Source organism: Myotis nattereri (genome assembly GCF_964212035.1).
Source record: "Myotis nattereri genome assembly, chromosome: 16".
Classification (NCBI taxonomy): Eukaryota; Metazoa; Chordata; class Mammalia; order Chiroptera; family Vespertilionidae; genus Myotis; species Myotis nattereri.
This window is the reverse complement of record NC_138091.1, coordinates 11,110,764-11,131,440: the sequence shown is the minus strand read 5'-3', so window position 1 is coordinate 11,131,440 and position 20,677 is coordinate 11,110,764. Positions and strand designations below refer to the sequence as shown.

The 20,677-nt window shown below is 51.0% G+C and overlaps 1 protein-coding gene across 1 annotated transcript in view; it reads left to right on the top strand.

Annotated features, from left to right (window-relative positions):
• The window catches only part of LOC308532277 (heparan sulfate glucosamine 3-O-sulfotransferase 3B1), a gene marked incomplete at both ends in the record, with an annotated part of 37,571 nt that overhangs the window by 10,759 nt on the left and 6,135 nt on the right, over positions 1–20,677 (top strand). The window lies entirely within an intron of this gene.

Genomic DNA, 20,677 nt, shown 5'->3' with positions numbered 1-20,677 from the left:
ACAAAGTAAACACACCCGTGTAAGAGCCATTCAAGAACCCCAAGGCCACCCTCATATTCCCTTCCTGTCGCTGTCCCTGTTCCAGGGATAACCACTATCCTACCTTTTACCACCACAGATGAGTTATGACTGTTTGGACTTATTGTAAAGGAAATCCGAGAGTGAATATTTGTATGTTTTTAAAAACATGTAAATTCATCACCAATATTGACAGATTCAGAGATTTCACAACAAGCAGCTTTTCTGCTTCTTTTATTAAGGCAGCAACTGGCTGGACCTGAAGAGCAGCAGCAGTGACTGGGAATGGGGTGCGTTCTCTTCTGTTTGCTAGAGTCCCCACTGATCCTTATTGTCTCACACATAGCGAGCTTCACTTCCTTGTTACTTGGCTACTCCCAGGAGGTCTGGGTCCATGCCAGACAGTGTGGGAGTTACAGACTGGTTCCCTCCCACCCCCTTTCTTTAGGCATGCACTATTTGAGGATTCAATTTCCATTTATGATGGACTTTTTTGTTAGATTTTGGAATGAAGTTTTTTGTTTGTTTTTTCCTATTTGACTAAGTTTTTACTTTACAACTCTGTAGCGATCCTGGGAGAGGCTGCATAGAGGTCGGCTAGTTGGATGCCAGTTAAAATTAGAATCACCATCTTAAAATCATTTTCAATGACATGCTTCTCCTGTCTTTAATTTTATGTTTGTTTGTGCTTTTTAATTGGCTCTTCTCCCATGTGGCCCCCAAATGGGCTCGGCCTTTGGCTGTGGATGCTTTGTGACCTTGGGCAAGTCCCTCTATCTCTTTGGTGTCAACATCCTCAAGTGTTCAGTGGGGATGGCCCACCAGTGCTTCCTGAACTGGCACTCAGCAAACCCGGGCACAGGACTACCTTTCCCCACTCACTGTGGACGATATGCTGTCCTGCTGCGGGTGACTCCACGCACCCTGTGCCCTTTACCTCCTGCCACAAATGTGTGTCACCACACTCCTCTGTGCCCTCCAGGGAGTTCATTGATAAGAGCCTGGATGTTGGAACGCTGTCGGTCACTTATGGTGGCTTTAAACACCTCCTCTGCCTTCTTGAAGACAATGTGGGCAGACCACACTTTGAGAAGCACTATCTCAAGTTTCTTCAGGGAACAAAATGTCCTAAAAAATGTATAAGTGATTTGTAAAAAATATATATCTAAATCGTTCCATGTTAGCATAGTAAAGGCCCTTAGAAGCACTATAGCTCAAAACAAAACACACAAAAACCTGATTAATTTTGTCAAAGTTTCCTTGAGTACCATCCCTTGTCATTCAGTACCTGCCGGTAACCGGAGGAGGCTGCTGGGTAGCGGCCACCTGGGGCGGTTAGCAGAGCAGGTCTCCAGGGTTTCCTGCCCTGTGCCCTTTCTGTCCAGCCTGGGAACAGGATTAGACTCCATAGTCTCCCTGAGACATCATCTCACACCCATGTGTCCGCACCCCGCACCCACACCCGCACCCGAACCCGGGGGGATTGTGCGAATGGAGTAAAGGGAGGAGATCGGGGTTGCAGTAGATCAGGGGCTCTGGGCAGGGGGTGCAAGGCCAGGCCTGCCGTGGGTCTCAGGCGGCTCCCACCTGCTGCCCTGCCCGGGCCGGCTAATTGCGGTTCCGCTTTCCTCTGAGGAGCCGAGCTGGTGCCCTTTCTCTAAGGTAAGGGCTCCTCTCCGAGCTGTTTACAGAGCAGGCCGTCTGCTGTGTTGGAAGAGGCGAAGCTTTGATCCCCGCCTGCGGGCACAGCCTGTGGTCTGTGTGCGTTTTATGGCAGCACCAGCGGGACTGCTCACGGGCCTGATGCAGAGGCCCCCCCCCCCCCCCCCCCGCACACACAGCCTGAGCCTGGAGCTGTGCACCCAGACAGTCGCCTTATTTTTTCAACATGCACTTTCCCTTTTTGTGTCTGGGGCCAAGGGCAGCTATGAAAGTGCTCCTTAGTCACACCGGAAGCGAAGGAAACTTTCCCATTAGGTGTCACTGGAAAAGGCGAGTGGAACCTTTTACAGAGAGATAGGGATTCATTTACCTATTTGCACAAAACTTAAGTTACAGCAGCGTCTGGGTTTCCCTCCCGAGCACTCTGCACTGGCCACAACGATCTTGTTATCTCCTGATAACTTCCCAGGACTCCTCGTATCTGGCGAAATTCTAACGTGTGTTCCGATGGCCCCTCTCCTGGGCCCCGGCCCCCTCACGGCCAGGTGCTGGCCAGGGCGTGCCACACGGTGCGGAGAGGAACAGTTTCACACCACAGCAGGGTCTTCGGTTGCCTGGACCCGACTAGCTTTTCTTTCTTATCACACTTCCCTTCCTATAAAGTTACGGCCCTTTTAACGGGACATTTAATACCCACTCTCTCTTTCTCTGGCCCTTGTGAAAATCAGGCAATAATGCACAGCCTTGTTGCCAAGTCATGGCCAGAGCATCCGGTGGTGCTATTCACGGAATAACGCAGCGTCTGCCATTCATTCATTCACGATGTGATTTCATCTCCCAGGGTTGGAACACCTAGAATGGGTCAGAGGGTGTGAAAGTACTTGGGAAATAGGATGTTAAGCACTTGTTAGACGCCTTGAGGAGATCACTTTCTTGGTCAAGAGGCCATCGTGAGAAATAATATAGAACAAAGTGAGAAACTGTGGGAGCCAAGAGGAGGGAACTCAAAGGAGACACAACCATTGAGCTGGGCTTTGAAGTATGGGTAGGAGTTTGTCAGCCAATTGTCCCAGAAAGCAAATAAGGGTGTTCAGGGCAGCACTGTGGGGAAGGCCTAGAGAGAGGCATAGCAGAGACCTGGCGGTTGGAGGAGGAGAGGAAGGAAGTGTTGGGGATTAAGAGAAACTGGGCCCGGAGGCTGGCTCAGAGGTGCAGTGTTCTGTGGAGGGCAGGGCCTTCATCTCCCCGGCGAAGGGGTTTTCTTGGCCCAGCACTGACTCCTGGACCAAAGAAATTCAGAGACTTTACACAAATTATGCATTGGAATTATTTTCATGTATTGTTGAGAAAAGTGAAATAATTTGGTGTTCAAGGTAGAGAAAGCAAGAAAACATGCAGGTGGTTTCTGAGGGTACGACACAGCCCTGCTGGGTGCTTTGTGCGCGGCTCTCAGTTCTAGAGCCAGTGTTTGTCCAGACGGTGCTCTCGAGAAGGGATGGACACGCTTCCTCTCTCATCACAGCACCCACTCGGCCCTTTCCTGTTGTCTCTTTGGTAACTTGGATGGCACCCCAAACACAGACTGTCCCTCTCAGGGTTGAAGTTTTGGGCGAGAGAGAGCCATTCTTCTCCAACTGCCAACTAGGCTCCAAACGCCAGCTTCCCAGCCCAACACCAGGAGGAAACAGCTGGCGAAGCCTGTGGGCCTCCTGACCCCCATCCCCACTGGGGGAGGAACCCTACCATTCCTGGGAGGGGCTTCTGAGCAAGCCCTTACTGCAAGGTGGAGAGGGGACCCCACGGGCCACCATTCTCTGGCCAGGGGACAGGCCTCCCCGTCCTGTCTCAGAACCCTGCGAGTAGAGAGAAGCCATGTTTGTGGTGGTCCGAGTCTTCCCAAAGTGAGCCTGTTTCTCGCCACCGTTCACTGTGGAGGAACTCGGGTAAGTTGGGGAGCATTCCACGTGAGCGTGTAACAGCGACTGCGCTCCCCAAGGAAGTGTGGCTGAGCCCTGCATCCCCTGGTCCAGAGCCACTTCTTTTTAGAAGAGGGAGACCAGAGGCCAAGGGTGTTGGGCTCCGGAGGGAACAGCCAGGGGCTCCTGGTTGGGGGGCAGCCCCTGCGCGGGGCAGACCCTGAGCATGGCAGCCTCCTCCTCATCGGTCTCCTCTGGTGGGACATCCAGTCAGGCACAGGGGTTTTCAGGGTTGTGTTTTCTTTCAGTCTCAGCTGGAAGGAGAAGTAGAGACAGGCTCGCGGCTCTTGTGTTCTGTCAAAGGAGCATTTGCTGAGGGCACACATGCCAGCTCCCCCAGACTTAAGCTTTCATTCATTCCGAGGACTTTCATCAGAGCCACCTCATCTTACCTGAATGGTGTCTTTTGGGGACATCAATTTGGGGGATGGGACGCACAAAGGCATGCCACCTATTGGTGGGTTGCTCAGCCCCCAGGTGGGGCAAATAGGTCACAGGTCCCAGAAGCTCAAGGTGGGGACCCAGCTCAGAAGCCCCTCCCAGGAATGGTAGGGTTCAGGAATGGTAGGGTTCCTCCCCCAGCGGGTCTGGGCTGCAGGGAAAGGCACTTCCCAAGTGACCACACCAGTCAAATTCGGAGTTGGGTTTAGGTCCTAAAGGTCGGACCTAAACTCATGTTTAACACGTGAGCCCCATAAAGAATTTCCCAGCCCCTGGTTGCTTGTCAGTTATATTCGATTTTGGATTTGGTGCGTTTTGCTTCCATTGTGAGATTATTTGGCTTCTCTCTACTCAGTGGAGTGTGTTGAGAAGACAATCTGGAGGGGACCGGCATTGGGGACCTTGAGGATTAGACTGTCTGTCCATTGGGATTCAGCAATAGGGACAGAGCACTGGGGAGGAATCCAGTCAATTTTGCGTAGCTCTTAGTGTCCCTGTATTTGTATGTCCACTAGTATCAGTGTTATTTCTTATGGTTGCATATTGATTTTATTAATTTTTTGAGCATCTATTCTATTCCAGGCTCTGCAGATGCAAAGCTTTATTCATTTCATGAATTTTATTGCCTGTTTTATTGGCACTGACCCTGCCCTCATGCTTCTGACATTCTATTGGAGAGATGGTCAGGAAACAAATAAACAAGTAAACTAATAAAAACGGAAGGTCTCACCCAGTGATGGAGCCATGACAAGAAATAAAACAGAGGAAGGGGATAGAGTTATGGCAAAGAGGGTGGCAGGAGAAAAGGACTGTTAGCAGGAGGTCTTGTCAAAGAGAGGATGTTGAGCGGAAGCCTGAGTAAGAGGATATATATGGGCCTGTGAGATGACACTGTGACCAGAATGAAGACGTCACAGGAAGAAGGAGGATCAGAGAGGCAGTTCTGTGTGTTCTTGGAGTGAAGGGGCACCAGTGGGGACTCTGCCTTGTGGAGACTGACTCTGGAGAGTGAGAGTGAAGGCAGGTAGAGACGCCTAAGTACAGTAGGGCATGGCACACACAAAAACAGGGAGTTCCAGGCATAGAAACACTGCGGGAGGAGTGATTAAATGTCTAGGTGGGGGAGGGTCCCCCTGGGAAGGCTTAAGAGAGGAGGTGACAACCGAAGCAAGGTTCTGACAAATAAATAAGAGTTCATGTGGAAATCAAGTGGGGAAGGGGTCTTCTTGGCAGAGGGAACCCGAGGGAAATGGCAGAGAGGTTGACATGAAAAAGTGTGTTGGATGCCGGGAAGGACCCTCAAAGGAAAAATGCAGGTGAGGGTGGACAGCATCGCGGGATTGATGTCTTGTGAGTGCTTGCCATCATGGGGTAACAGTTTATCCTGCGCCTTTTTCTCTCTCGAGTATTTCAACTTGGAAGTGGGATTTGTAAGATGCCGTTGAGTAGCGTTCAACAGGAATTGCTTTTGCTGGTGATCAGAGGAGGTGCCACTCAGAAAAAAGGCAAGTGCTGGGATCCTCTCAGGATGTTCCGGGGCCCACGTCCTCAAGCTGGTTGCTGTTTGCCTGCCCGGACGGAGCCTCTCATTAGGGTACAGCCTAAAGCCATGTAATTAGAAATTCCACTTCGCAGCTCCTCGGACCTACGCAGGGAGCAGCCCTGTGGACGCTCCGTTTCAGCATTCTTAGAGGCTGAGAGGGCCCGGCTGCCAGTGCCAAGATGCCAAACCTGGTAATTAAGTGGTGGCTCTGCAGGCACACACCTGTTCTGAATGTGCAATTAGTGCCTGCTGCCCTTGTTACGGCGGCTTAGCCCTCTGTGCAGGCCATTCGCAGGGATGGCGTGTGTGCAAGCATGAGTGTGTGCGTCCGTTAGTGTGTGTGTCTGTATGTGTGCACATGCATGAGTGCGTGTGTGTGTGTGTGTGTGTGTGTCCCTCCCCTTTCTCTTCCTTATTGTTCAGAAGAGAAAATGCAAAGGAGGAGCCGTGTGGAGGCCTGGAGGATGCTGCTGGGAGGGTGCGCGGGTGCTCCCGGGACTGCTCTTCAGACACTTAGCGCTCTGGTTCCTGGTTGGCAGCCAGGCTACCTTAATGCCCAGCTGCACGGCTGCTCCCGCGTGACGCGGAGCGCAAACGGTTAATGAGCTGGAAGGGGAGCTGCCTCCTGGCTGGGCTCCCGGCTAGCTCAGTGGCTTCACAGTGCCAGTGGGGCAGCCTGCTTGTTTCTTGGTTGGAGAGGCTTGTTTGGCCTGGCACACCTTCGGGAAACTCCCCGCTTCTAAAGATTGAGCTGTGACTTCCGGCCTCTGACATGGAGAACCAGCTCGCTTTTCCCTTCACACACCTGGATGCTGGGAAGGGAAGAGGGAGAGGGAAGAGGGGGCAGCCGTGTGTCAGCCGTGTGTCAGCCATGTGCCCATACCTGTATGCAGGGTGGAAAGCCCGCGCCTCCCACCCCTCCCCTCCGGCTGGGTGTGTGTCACCAGCGGCTGCCCGCTGGGCATGCTGTGTGGCAGCCCAGGGTGGGGTAGGGGCCGTGCTCCCTCCTGCAGGAGCCTGGCCCAGTGGAAAAGGGCGGACTCAGCGAGCAGCAGAGAACGGGAATAGGGACAGGCCTCGGGGAGGTGGGGAGGGCCACTCTGATGATTTCCGTGTTGTGAGGGTTGGTTGCAGGGGGCTGAGTGAAATGAAGCCTGAGGGCAGAGGGGCCGAGAACAGAGGTTTAGTTCCCATGTTCGAAGGTCATCTCTCTCTGTACATGTTTATATGATATTTACCTAAGTGTATTTCCATGCAAGTATATACAGCCCATATAATCCCCCAAATTAATTAAACCAAACCTTTTTCATTGTCAGAAGGGAGGGAAGGCGAAGGTCTCCTTAGAAAGGAAGCGGGTGAGAGGGCGGGGCTGGTGGGGTGGCTATTGTACTTGAGCATTTTATCTTGGTTCTCACAAGTGTTGAGAAGCAGGATGACATGGGACTCTGAGTTGAACATTCTGAGTCCCTGCTGCGCCATTGCCTGATCTTTGATTTGGGGCAGCTCCGTCTAGCCTCAGCCTCCCTCTCCCCATCTTTGAATCAGAGCAACATGCCTGGAGAAGGTGGGTCAGTGAGCCAGCGAGGCCTGGGCGTTCGGTACTTTCTCGTGGATAAAGTGTTAGGAAGGTCTTCGAGTTGACCCCGTGGCCAAGGAAGAGAGAGGACCTTGGGTTTTTCCCAGAGGCACACCTGTTCTGTTGCATGAGCTTGGCGTGTGCGGCGTGGTGTCTGTGGCTTCCCAAAACCACCTTTAGACCCTTCCCCTGCCGGCTCCCTGTCTCAGTGCTCACCGAGCTCTGAGGGTAGCTCGGGCAGAGCCTCGGAGGTGAGCAAGGCTCATGGCCTCAGTGCGGCGCTGCCCTCCTCTGTGATGGAGAATGCGTGTCCGCCCTGCTCTGACCTCCTGAGGACCTTCTCGGCCAGGCCTCAGGCCTCAGGCCAGGACAGCCTGGTGCCTGGTGGCGGCTAGTGCCCGGTGGTGGCCGGTGCCCGGTGGTGGCCGGTGCCCAGTGGTGGGCGGGGCCAGATGGTGGCGGTGCCAGGTGGTGGCCAGGGCCAGGTGGTGGTGGTGCCAGGTGGTGGCCATACTAGGTGGTGGCCAGGGCCTGGTGGTGGCCAGGGCCAGGTGGTGGCCAGGGCCTGGTGGTGACCATACCAGGTGGTGGCCAGGGCCTGGTGGTGGCCGGGGCCAGGTGGTGGGCAGGGCCAGGTGGTGGCCGGAGCTTCTGGGCTGTGTGCACCTTTGCTGCACCCAGGGGCCATCCCCTTCTCAGACACCACAGTCCCTAAAAGCTGAGGGGTGCTGCGCTGTGGGATTTCATGCTTGTTTTGCAGTTGGCGAGGGTAACAGTCTTTTGTGATATTTAATAAGCTCCATTTCTGTTCTGAATATGAAGAGAACCGTCTCTCACCAGAGAAGGAGGGGCCCAGGGAAGGGTCTTTCCTTGGACGGATGCATTTGTGTCACAGGGAGAAATCCGGATGAATTCATGGGACACCCTGAGATCCCTGGGACACAGCCTACAGCATCTCGCACAGCCCTGACCCCTTCCTCAGTGTGTCACCTGGTATCCTGCCGCCTCCCAGCACAGTTTAATCTGTGCAGTTAGCTCGCCCAGGAAAACTGTCCTGCAGGGTCCGAGCTGATGTCCCCAACAAGCTAATGGGGCAGCAGAGGCACCTCCTGTTCTCTCCTTAGAGGCTGTTTGCGTAGGGGCTTAGTGCTGTGTGTTCCCAGCCCCAGGGCTGGGCGTGGACTCATTTGGGAAAGTAGCAGCTTAAGATCTTTATTTGGCTTTGTCAGCGCAGGGAGAATGCCCCTGAGCAGCTCAGAGAGGCAGCCATTCTTCCTGGCACCTGCCTCCGGTGGTCCCCACCCAACCCCACCCCACCCAGGCTGTCCGGAGCTGGCTTTTCCAGCCCAGGGAGCCTCTCTCACCCAGGATCTGGGGCTCCCCTCCCCTCAGCTTCTGTTTTCACACGTGGACAGGAAAACCACAATCTTCATTTGTTTATAACAGCTCTTGGGTGAGCACCCCGAGTCTGCGCTGACCCCCACCCTGTGGAAAGCTCCTGGAATTCACGTGGCTGATTTCAGAGCCCTTTAGTGTCACCTTTGCTTAGAAGCAGAAGGCGGTCCTTGCTCCTACTCTTTCCTCACATCTAACCTGTCACTAGCGGTACTTTCTTCCTTCAAAATGTGTTTGAAATGAGCTGCTCGGTCATTGTCACTCCCCCTCCTGGTCACATCTCCAGAATGGCATTGATTTGTACCCACCTTTTTGAAAAGGTACTTAGGGTGGCCTTTAAATGAGACCTAAATGTGAGCGTCAAAGAAGACAAGGAAGACCTGAACCATAATATGGAGCCAGGAGTTGGCCTAAGAAATGGCTCTCAGATGGCTGGCCACGATCCTCAGCTTCCTGTCAGCCTTCGCCCAGAGGCCAGCCTCAGTCACACAGCACAGAGAGAGCAGGACTGCCCTGGGGTCCCAGAGAGAGGGTGGGCGGCCATGCCCCGGCGTGGAGAGCACGCTTCTAGGAAACGCACGGTTAATCCAGCCTTTTTGGTAAAGAACCCTTTTCTAAAAACAAAAGGTAAAATTATGACTCTCATCCAGATATAATGGTAAGGATTACATCTCCTTAATGATCATTTCACTCATTGTTAATGAGAGAACCTTTGGTTCAAAGGAGAAGTGAAAAGAACGCAAGTTTACTTGGAATAAAGGGATGTCGAGATGAATATAAAAATAGGTAGGGCCCTACCCCATTTGGCTCAGTATGTAGAGCGCTGGCCTGAGGATTAAAGGGTCCCGGGTTCCATCCCGGTCAAGGGCACATGCCCGGGTTGCAGACTCCATCCCCAGGGGGGCGGTGTGCAGGAGGCAGCCAATCAATCATTGATGTTTCTATCTCTCTCTCCCTCCCTCTATCTTCCTCTCTGAAACCAATTTTAAAAAATTAAAAACAAAAATAGGCAGGAAGTATGTGATGGAAGATGGAGAACCAAAGCTCCAGAATCTCCACCCAAAAGCATGTATTCTCATGCCCATGGTCAAGAATGTTATTGCACTGCTACCTTATCTATAATTTACAGAGTTGCAAAATATCTCAGAGGCGATAAAAGGCTGGAGTCAGGTAGCCAGCAGTGCACGGCTTCTGCTGGAGACACCTAGTAAAATGTCTTTATATTTCCTTGTATCAGTCTTCAGTAGGCTCAGGAAGTTTATCACCAGCTAAGAGCCCAAATGGGCTTCATCTGTGCTGCTGGGAGCCCTGCCTCCCGCTCCTAATACATTTGCATGCCACTCATCTCCATTCACATGTGGCTTCTCATGGCCTCTGAGACCAAATTCAAATTCTTGCTTCATTATTCGTTCACCCTTTATTCACCTAACAATCATTTGTTTTTGCCACAATGCAAATAAGACACAATCCAGTCCTCAAAGCTTCCAGGACTGTAACAGCAGATAGATAAAGGTTGTGCTAACTGTGTGAGTGTGTGGCGCAGGGAGAATGTTGAGGGTGGTGGTCGGGAGAAGGAAGCAAGGACTGCTAACCCAGATTGAGAAAGGGATGAGTCTCATCGAAATGTATTAGACCAGTGGTCGGCAAACCGCGGCTCGCTAGCCACATGCGGCTCTTTGGCCCCTTGAGTGTGGCTCTTCCACAAAATACCACGTGCGGATGCGCACGTACAGTGCGATTGAAACTTCCTGGCCCATGCGCAGAAGTCGGTTTTCGGCCTGGGAGAGTCTATTTTGAAGAAGAGTGTGGATGGGAGAGTTGGAAGGGGTCGACCTCAGCGAACGTACCTCAATCAGATTGAGGACGTTTTTAGCAAAGGCCAGCTTAGGAGTACCCTAATTAAGTTAATAACAATGTACCTACCTATATAGTTTAAGTTTAAAAAATGGCTCTCAAAAGAAATTTCAATCGTACTGTTGATATTTGGCTCTGTTGACAAATGAGTTGGCCGACCACTGTATTAGACGAAGGAGGGCTGGAAAGAATGCTCTCGGAGGAGGGAAGTCTATGGGGAGGACAGGTAGGGAACTTCAGGACCCACTTGAGGAATCATAGGGCCTTGTCTATAGCTGGGGTGAAGCAGAGTTGGGTGCAATGGTGAGAAAGGAAGTGGGGAGCGCAGAATTCACTTCAATGGTAGGCTCAATATTCTGAGAGGTGGTGCCGATTTGGCTTCTGGGTTTTGCTTTTGGAATGATGTCTGTGAGTGGAAGCTGTGTAGATATAGGGCAACCCAGCTTGTTTTCCAGTCTTCCCAGTATTGCCCACCATTCCTAAAAACACAAATACAGACAAAAATCTCCAGTCCAAGCTAAATGGCTCAATTACTGCCGTATAGTCCTAGACTGAGGTATATTTTGTCCTTGACTTCTTCATTTCCACCTTACCTTTAGGACCAGCTCAAGGAAGCTTCAGTTGTCTCAAAGGACACAAATTCTGGGTACTGCTTTCCCACAGATCTCATTTTGGACCAAGTAAAAAATACCTATGGGTAAACTTCCTTGGTGTGGAATCTCTTTCTAAATACACAGTATGTCCCAGGAGGGCAAGAATTATCCCTATAACCATACACACCTGCCTTGTCACTGATTCCCTGACCACCCCTGAGAGAGATTACATTTACATTTTTAGTCGGCTTTCTTCCTGCTCCCTGTGAGAGGCGTTGGGGTATCTTACTCCATCATCACTTGATGGACACCTGGGAATCAAGACAGAATTTAATATTCATTAAATCAAAATAATAAGTAGAATAATAATTAATATAAGTCAGCTAATTAGAGTCATTTTCTCATCATTATTAACTGCAACCACTTATTAGTTTGAATAGGGAAGATGGTTTATTACCCGCCACCAGAGGTGGGGCATTCAAGGTTTGTGAGTGAGATATGTCACAGCTTGCTTCTGTCCCACAGGAGACATAAGGAGCACTGGTCTCATGCCATGCTTATTCTTTGCTTGAGCTTCTAATTCAGGTTCAAGACCTTCTTTATGGGAAGGGCCTCTTAATGTAATTGTGTCACTTAATGTAATAGGTCTGATGACACATAAATGTTGCTCTAGAATTAACTTTGGGCGTTGGGATACTGAGATCATCACCATTTTCAAACCTGGCCCAAATGGCAATTTATTATTCCAGGTTGCCCCCAATTCTCTTTACATAGTTACACTCTGACCCCTAGTCATTAGCTTCACACATTGCTCACTCATTCCCTTCATTCAACAAATATTTTTAAGTGTGTCCTATGCCTGGTGTTTTACTGTTTTTCTCGTATTCCTTTTGAAGATAAAAATCTTTAAGATTCACAGTGCCAACAGATAACAAAAAAAAACATAGATGGCAATACATTTCAACCAAACATTTTTTTCTTATAAATAGTCATTAGGCCAACCAGTAAGAATAGTTACAGGGTTAGTTATTCATTCAGGCTAATGCAGGGTAAAAGGCTAATCTTACTTGCAATTCTTCACAGCTCTCTCACTAACCATTTAGTTATTTGATCTCCTTGGTGCTTACAGTTTTGTCCCCTTGTGGGAGTAGTGGGGTGGGGAGGGAGCGCTCCGTCTAAAGTATATCATCTGCCAAAGCGTTCTCATAGCATGTACGGCATAAAGAAGGGATGTCCTCAAGTAACAGTATTTAATCATTGCTTCAGCCTCCAACACGTCCATCTTCTCTTCTTAGACATGAAACACACAAGGCAAGCAGTTCTCTGTATAATAGTCTGTTGCAAATTTATAAGAAATGGTTGACCATACAATGAATGAGTGAGGATTTGGGGAAGACAGTCTTCCTTTTCTCCTACTGAAAGTGGACTCTGAGAAACTTCCATTACTTCCCCAGCCGAGAATTCCAAAAAGGGTCTGCGAGGGGGGCTTTGATGGATGTCCTTGGAAGACCCATTGGCATTGCCGTGTCACTGATTTTCTTTGGACACCTTTTGGTCGGCTTCAAACACTGGGTCAAGCCAACTGGCAAGAGGAAGTACTGAGGATGAAGAGGAGGGCGAGATAAGAAACAGCAGCTTTTTCTTTGTCAGCAGATCCTCCAAGTTCACAAATCCCTTGGATGTTCTCTCCTGGTAGAAAGTACTTCTTTTCTCCTCTAAAATGTTCTTGAAGTATTTAAAGCCTGTGATAAGAAAAGTTTATTTGCACTCATTTCCCTTTGTTTTAGCTTAACTCAAACTTCTGTCTCAAGATTTTTATTGACCTAATTTACTTTATACTGTTTTCAGTTGATAACCATAAAATGGGGTTGTTTGTCGAAGGAGGAGGGAAGCGGGGAGCAGGACGGAGCCATTATCTTGGACTTAAGTCAAGAGTTGATGGGTTTTTCTTTTCCCAAACTCCTCCCGGCCCCACGGTGAGGAGGCAGGAAGGCGAGTGATTCTATCAGGCCTTGCCGGTGGGTCCGGTTTCAGCTCTTGGGCTGTTTCTTTTCATCAGCCTAGACGGACCTCTTCCCCCTAAACTGTGGGGGGTTTGCTCCTTGTAAACCCCGTTCTCTGCCATGTTATAAAAAGGAAGAGTCCTCCAAAGTGGGCTGTGTTTGTATGAAAGATCGCCTCCTTTCCCACTCCTCTTCAGCTTGTAAAGGGGACCACAGTTTTGTGACCCCAAAACGATACCTGTTGGGGTATTGATTTTTATGCTGGTTGTTAAGACACAAAACACTCAGTAAGAACCGTTAACCCTCCCCCTTTCCTGCCTAAGGGATTCATAGGGAAAGGCCTGCTCCGGGAGGGAATCTGGCCGCATGCACCTTAGAGGTAAGTAGGGAGGCTCCAGGCAGGTCTGGTAGCAGGATTTCCTTCACCCCTCTCACCCCCTCCAACCTCCCCCCACCTAATCCCATCCCCCCCCACCTAACCCCCCACCCACTGTGCCCCATTGTTTCTGGGCTGCTGAGCAAGAATTTGCCTGCCACGGTGTGCTGTTCTTTTTAGCTACCTGTACATTGCCTGTTCTTCCTTCCGAAATTCCGTCACTGTCCCCTTTTCCTTTGTCCATAAGGGCATATTCAACCTCAACTGCCCAGTGCCTCTGTGGGTCTCATACCTTTAGCACCCCTGGCATGTGCATCTGTAGTAAACTTTGTACATTTCCTCAGTCCTCTGTCTGTTCATTTCCTAGCCCAGCCAGAACTGGAAGGTGGGAGGAGAGTATTTTTTCAGTCCCCACAAGGGGACCATCCCATTCATCAGTGACAGGGATCCAGGAGAGAAACTGGGTCTTTGTCTTCAGGGTCCTACTGGGTCCTAAGAACAGTCCAAATAGGGGGTTCTCCATAGAGCAAGTGGTGAATTTCAGGAAACGAAGACTCTTTCAGATACTGGTTTTTGCACGAGACTTTGGGTTTAAGAACCAATTTAGTGTTTCTTTTTCTTTAGCAGTATTTCCCTTAGATATATGCCTGGTATTTGGAGCCATATATCAAAGGAGATAATAGAGGGGATATAAATGGATTCATTCCACCTTACTCATGGGTAGGGTTTTGTGCTGTAAAAGCATATTCATCTACAAATTACATTTGAGTTTCAGTGTGTGTGTGTGTGTGTGTGTGTGTGTGTAAAATAGGACAAATATTTCCATTTTACAGATGAGGAAAGACAGCTCAAAAGTGTTAGGAAACCTACCCAAGGCCACACAGCCTGGCCTACCCACTTTTCTTTCTACTCCACCCAGCACCAGGCTACTTAACAAATGGGTGTATGGTTTAGGGTACACTTGGCATTGATCTGTATCTGAATTATGCTCTGGGGTTGGTCTATACCAGTGGTGGGCAAACTCATTAGTCAACAGAGACAAATATCAACAGTACAACGATTGAAATTTCTTTTGAGAGCCACATTTTTTAAACTTAAACTATATAGGTAGGTACATTGTTATTAACTTAATTAGGGTACTCCTAAGGCTTAGGAAGAGCCACACTCAAGAGGCCAAAGAGCCACATGTGGCTCGCGAACCGCAGTTTGCCGACCACGGGTCTATACTAATGCCCCCGAGATACACATACAAATTCAGTCATCAAGTATTTATAGAGGTTCTCCTTTAACTCTGCCAACTTGTGTCAAACTGCTGCTGGCTGAAGGAGGAGGTGGAACAGTGATGATGGGAGAGTGGAGATGGTAGAGGTCATCCTAGAGAATTGTAGAGCTGAAGAACACCCTTTTAAACCAGTGCACTGATTTTTACACACAGGGAAACTGAGTTCAAAGCTTGAAGTTTTGGTCCAGGTCAGGCTCCTGGCAGGGGCAGGTCAGGCCAGGAGCCCACAATTTCTGGTGCCCAGTGCCCTGCGCTGTCGCTGAAGGTCTGGAAGCAACCCTCCCCCCTCCCCCCCCCCCGCCCCCTGCAGTGTTTTCAGTCACTCTGGGTTGGCTGGCGGTGCTCAGTGGTTGGAAGCTCCTGGGTGAAGGTCTTACAAACATCCGCACTGAGTGCCCAGAGCTGTTCGGGGTGCAGCAGGAGCTGGGAGAACCTGCGGGAGCACGGGAAACACCGGGTGCCGCTGTGCAGGCGGAGGGCTGACCCTTTGTTGCAGGGAAGGAACCTACACAGAGCCCGGCTCCCACCATCCCCGGGGACAAGGCGCCGGTTCCAGACAGAGCCAGCACTGAGCAGCCCGAGGGGAGGCGGGTCCCCGCGGCGGGGGGCCTGGCTGAAGGCTGCCCTGGGGCCTGGTGCCCCTTCTCCTTATTCCTGGGCCCTCTGCTCCCCTCTGCCCAGTGGCAGCGCTGATTCCACTGTCTAAAGTCTGCTTCTCAGAACACTTTTTTCTTCCTTTCTTTCTCTTTTTCTAATGATCAAAACAACAACAAGATTTTTTTTTCTTTCAGGAAACGGACGCATTACTCTGATTTCACTGATTTGTCCCGGCACAGTGATATGCAATAAACATGAGCGATGCCCCGGAGAGCTCCCACACAAAAGGCTATTAGCTTTTAATTGAAGCCCGCCCCCCATCCTGCCTCCCTGCCCCCCCCCTTTCCCCACCCCAGGAACAGGAACCAGGCCTTTGTGCAGCGGGTCTATAAGGGAGGATTCTGCCCAAATGAAAGGAGTCTTGAGTTGACCCAGAGGAGCGAGATGCTCTTTTGTGCCCCACCCCCTTATGGCATTCACAGGCCTTTCATTTTCTGAGCAGTATTGAAAGTCTGGGACAATGGAGGCCAAATCCTGGTGCTGGAGGTTGGGGGCTGGGAGTGGAGAAGAAGGGAGGGCTGGAAGGGGAGGAGGAGGGCTGGGGGATCCCATCCTTTGTTATTTTTCTTCTTTCCTACCCATTACCTTAGAAAAGGGGGGGGGGGAGGGCTGGAAAGTTTTAATGAATGATGACATCACTTCCGGCAGCCCACTGCTGGGCTTCAAGACCCAAGAGGCATTGGGAACAGACTATTTACAATTTCATTTTAAATGATTTTAAACCCTCCCAAAGGAGTTCTTTGATATGCAAACATCTCCCCCAAATGGAGATAATTATTGATGGAGAGTAGCCCTTTGAAGAGGAGCTCAGAACTGGTGGGCTGAGTCTTCCCACCCAAGGAAGGAGGTTCCCCATGAGAAGGGACTGTGCTGAGACACGTTATCCTCCCGCCGCCTCCTGCCTCCGGGGAAGAAAGCTGCTTTCAAGAAGAAGCTTCCCAGGGTCCCAGCTCACAGCTGCAGTGCCGACTCAGGAGCAGGCTCCTGCCGTGCTCTGCATCAGGTGTTCAGGGAAGAGGGTCGGTCTTGTCCCTGTGTCTCATCTGGGAGGAGAGAGAATAGGCTGTAGTGTTTGTATTTCCCGCTGTGATGAATAAGGCCAGGAGGTGGAAAGACACCCAGCAGTGTTTGGGGTGCCGATTGCGGTGGATACTTAGGGCTGGTACTTGGCTTCCACAGAAGATGAGGATAGGCTGGCCCACACTTGTCACCAGAGAAACTCCTGTGAGTGGACCTGAAATGACCGTGCACCCTCTCTCTCTCTTCCCCGGGCTTTTCCTTTGAAAAACCTCTGGCCTGGAGTTCCAAGTGCCCCCTCCCACACCTCTAGGCCTCTCCCCTCCAGGGCCTGCCCCTCTAGGACTTGCACCCCTAGGACTTGTCTGGCAGCTTGGAGTTCACCTCTTGGAAACATCACCTCCCTCCATGTCACACATCACCTTCCCTCTAAGTCACCTTTCCATGCCCAGCTGTCCCCCCTCCTGTTCAAGTGGCCATATAAAAAATGTCCAAATCTGTAGAGAATTTCCATGAGTTTATTTGAGCCAAGCTGACGACAGTTGCCAGGAAGCAAAATCCCAATGGGTTGAGAAAATGCTCCTGAGAATGTCAGTTTTGCAGCTTATTTTATAAATTGCAATCAAAGGAGAGGCATGGGGACAGTTACATGAAACCCACTGGTGGTAGTTTGAGGAGGTGGGAGAGAGCAAAGGGGGAAATCTCTGTGATTGGATAAAGAGTAAAAGGAGAGACACACACTTCCCTCACGTTGGTGGGTACAGCATAGTTAATACAGCTCATAGGGACGGTATGTGGGGAGCAGGATAACAATGAGGGGCTCTGTGGGCTCCTGCTCTGTGGGAGGTGGTGCCTTGAAGGGTCTGGAAAAGGGGTTACCCTGACATTCCAAAGGTATGCTATCCTAGATGCAAAAAGACAGTAGACAGACTCAGTTAAGGTAAAGACTGACCTTTGTCAAGGAAGAAACTGGCCTAGGACATAACCACCCCCCTGACTTGCTTTTAGTCAGGAAGTTTTCATTTCAGACCTCCTGTATGGTTCCTTTAGGTCTCTAGTTTGTAAGGCCACCATGCAGGCCTCCCCTGAGCTTCTCAGGTTTAGTATGTGGCCTGTTTTTCGTCCACACGAGTCAGCCAGCTGAGTGGGTTTCCTGACCTCCCTGTGCTGGGGAGACTGAGGCACTCAGCTAAGGTTGAGCCCAAAACAAAGCCCTGGCTTCTCTCTGGTCCCAGTCCCTCACTTCCTCCCCGGGGACTCCCAGGGTGGCTCCTGAGGCCTCTGGGTCCTGGAAGGGAGGGGTTTGGGCCCCAATTCTGCCAGGTAGTCAGAAAGCTCCCTAACCCAAGGGCATCCTTTCATCAAATAAGACTTTTAAAAATTTTCAAAACAGAAAGTTTGATTTTTTTGTCCTTTGTCCTGCATATCTTAGGTTAAGACATGCTACCTTATACAAATCTCATTTTTACCTGGGAGTGAAGGTTTTCTTTCTTCCCAGTGGTTGGGGGAAAGGGCCAGTGGGTTAGGCAGAGCAGGCGATCTGAGCCCAGGCTGTGGAGGAAGCTGAGTCTGGGGAGAGGATGGGATGAGATTGTGCACTGCTGGTGGTGGCGGGGCTAAGGGCGCGAGGGCATGAGGCCTGTTCTTCCCCAGAGAAAACCAGAGTTCATAGAAGAGATTGTGTTTTCAGAGTAGTTTTAGGTTCACAGCAAAGTCAAGCAGAAAGTTCAGAGGTTTCCCACATGCCCTCTGCCCTGCACCAGCACAGCCTCCCCTACATCCTCCTCCCCAAGCGGTCCGTCGCTGTAATGCCTGCACTGCAGTCCACTGTGGGTGCATCATGCCACTCACAGTCCACGGTGCACGTCAGGGCTCACTCCTGCTGCTGTGCACTCCGTGGACTTAGACCAATGTGTGAGGGCGTGTCACCATCGTAGCCCCCTGCAGACGGTTCCCTGCCCTCAGTCCCCTGTGCTCTGCCTGCTCTGCCCCTCTCTCCGAGCCCCTGGGCATTCCAGTGCTTTTGAGTTTTGCTGCTGATATTTAAGAGGCTTACAGGATCCTCAAAAAAATGGCACTTTCTTTATTTTGCCCTTTTTAGGGGGTGTGCTTATTTCCTAGCCCGCTTGGGACTGTGGATGTGAGGAGCGAGCTTGGTGGCTTGGTTGGGTTGTTAGTTTTTGCGGGGGAGAGGGATGTAACCCTGGGCTCCCCATTCTGCTGTCGGTGGAGACTTTCCTTGTTGCACTTTGGTTTTGGGAAATCTTGGCGGCTGGACTAGGGCTCTGCAGAAGCTAAAGCTGAGCCGAGGGCCGTCGCCAGGCCAGCTCCTCAGAATGGGTCCGCCCTGCGCAGTTCCAGGCCCGGCCTCTGAGGCCTGGAGAGGCTGAGGGGCCAGGGACACGCCCAGGAGAAGCAGAACTCCAAGTCCTTCCGTTTCACCAGCAGTAAATAACTCCATGTCAACACTTCTAAGTCTCTATTGATTATTTTTCTCATTTCAATCAATATTTTTCTCAAAACTTTATGGAAAGGAGGCCTTGGCCGCCCTGACTATGGGTGTGGTGCCTGTCCTGAGGAGCAGCTGCTGCTCGGCCTTTGCCCAGAGAGCACATGGCAGAGGCTGCGGACAGTGGACCTGCCTCCCGATGGTGGGGGTGCTGCTACACAGCCCTGTGCGTTCGTCAAAATTCACAGAATTGGATTCCAAAAATGATTATTTACTATAGGGTAGTATAGGAGGTTAAAAAGTTGATTTAAAAAAAGAAAAATACATCTTTGTAACCCAGAACATATGGGGTTTTTCTGCAACCAAGCAAAGAAGTCATCTCCCAAAGCAGGAGGGGAAAGGGGCGCCCAGTGTCCCTCGGCATGACCCCCCCTTCCGCCCCCAGCATGGCAGTGGTGTGCCTCCCCTCTGAGGTTCATCCCCTCTGACATCTGTTTTGTGTGAATGTCTCTGCATCTCTTTGGCTGTGGCGAGGTGGGTTCCAGCCATTTCAGCCTTCTCCCCTTTTCCTTTGCAGTTTGCCACTTGCCTAAATCCAGGTGCTGACTGGGCGCAGGCATGTGGCCCCAGGAAAGAAAAAGAGAATTAGGGCAACGTTTGCTGCCGAGAGCATCTGCATCACAGGGCTTTTTACGTCGGTTCATGTGAATTTCCTCCTCACTGAGGCCTGGGGCTTGTTTAAAATATTCTGCTTCCCGTGGTCACACACAGGCCCCGGGGACCTGGGAGGTTCCGTGTAAACTGCTTCTGGGAAGCCCCCTGACAGCCAGTCCTGGTGAGAATTCCCCTCCCATCCCGGCCCTGCTGCCTGGCGGCCTCTCCAGCCTGGCACCCCGGGAAAACCCGCTCTGGGACTGAGGCTGGAGATTCCCACCCTGACTCTGGCTGCCATCTCCTTAACTCACCCGCCTGGAGAGAAGAGAAGGGGAGAAGGGCGCCATGGGCATATTTGACATCAATTCATGTTCGTTTCATGGGCTCTTTTTTAAAATGAATTGGGTTGCATTGTAAGCCACAGACCCTGGCAAAGCAGATGTCAGAGAGTCCGGGGCTGGCCCTGCTCTTCGTTGGGGAGCACTCCTGTTGGTGTTGGTGTCTAACTTTTGATGATGAAAGAATTAGATGGATCTGTGAGCCTTTCACTATCACGGAAGTACAGATGGCCGTACCTTCCTTCAGGTTCCTTCAGTTTGCCCCCTGTGTTTTGCTGGTAGCTCCATTTGTATTTGATCACTGTGTGTGTGTGTGTGTGTGTGTGTGTGTGTGTGTGGCGCCTGCATTCGGCTTGTTCTGGCTATTTGTCCTCTGCAGTTTGTGGACCACCGACCAGGTATCCCCTCACTCCCTCTGGGACCTGGTCCGCTGTCAGCTGAGAGAGTATGACCTTCACTCTCTAGATTTAACTCTAGTCCTTTGATTCAGTAAGTCTTGGATTAGCTGAACAACATTAAGTTTCATTCACAATATTGTTTTCTCAATTCCCCCACCCGCTGCGATGGTGTCTCCTCTGAGTGGCCATGGGTATCAGCGGAACAAACGACCGAGAGACAGGGCAGACACCGCAGAATACTGACCTCACGCCCTGCTGCGCGCCATCCTCTCAGAGAATCTGTGTGGGGCCTCGCCACACGGGCCTGACTCAGGTGGTCTGGGGCCAGGCCCAGGCCCAGGCATCTAGTTCAAATGCCCTGAGATTCAGGGTGCAAGCAGGGGTGAGACTGGCTGCCACAGAGGGCCCGTCACTTTCCCGTGAATATCCTGGAACACACTGACCG